Here is a 375-nt window from a genome sequence, read left to right on the forward strand (position 1 = left end):
ATCTAGAACCAGAAATACCATTTGACCCAGCAATCCCATTACTGGATATATACCCAAAGGATTAATAAATCATTCTATAAAAGCACATGTACACGTATGTTGATTGCAGCAGTATTCGCAATAGCAAAGACTTGGAGCCAACCCAAATGCCCATCAATGACAGATTGCATTAAGAAAATGTGGCACTTATACACCATGGAATACTATGCAGCCATAAAAAAGAATGATTTCGTGTCCTTTGCAGGCACATGGATGAAGCTGGAAACCATCATTCTTAGCAAACACAGGAACAGAAAACCAAACACCGCATGTTCTCACTCATAAGTGGGAGTTGAACAGTGAGAACACATGGACACAGGGAGGGGAACATCACAC

General features: G+C 40.8%; 1 protein-coding gene across 3 annotated transcripts in view; it reads left to right on the plus strand.

Moving 5' to 3' along the window:
- SAXO1 (stabilizer of axonemal microtubules 1) overlaps nt 1-375 on the plus strand; it is a 132,381-nt gene that overhangs the window by 94,626 nt on the left and 37,380 nt on the right. The window lies entirely within an intron of this gene.

This window comes from Colobus angolensis, unplaced genomic scaffold (genome assembly GCF_000951035.1).
Source record: "Colobus angolensis palliatus isolate OR3802 unplaced genomic scaffold, Cang.pa_1.0 Scaffold86, whole genome shotgun sequence".
NCBI classification, from domain to species: domain Eukaryota; kingdom Metazoa; phylum Chordata; class Mammalia; order Primates; family Cercopithecidae; genus Colobus; species Colobus angolensis.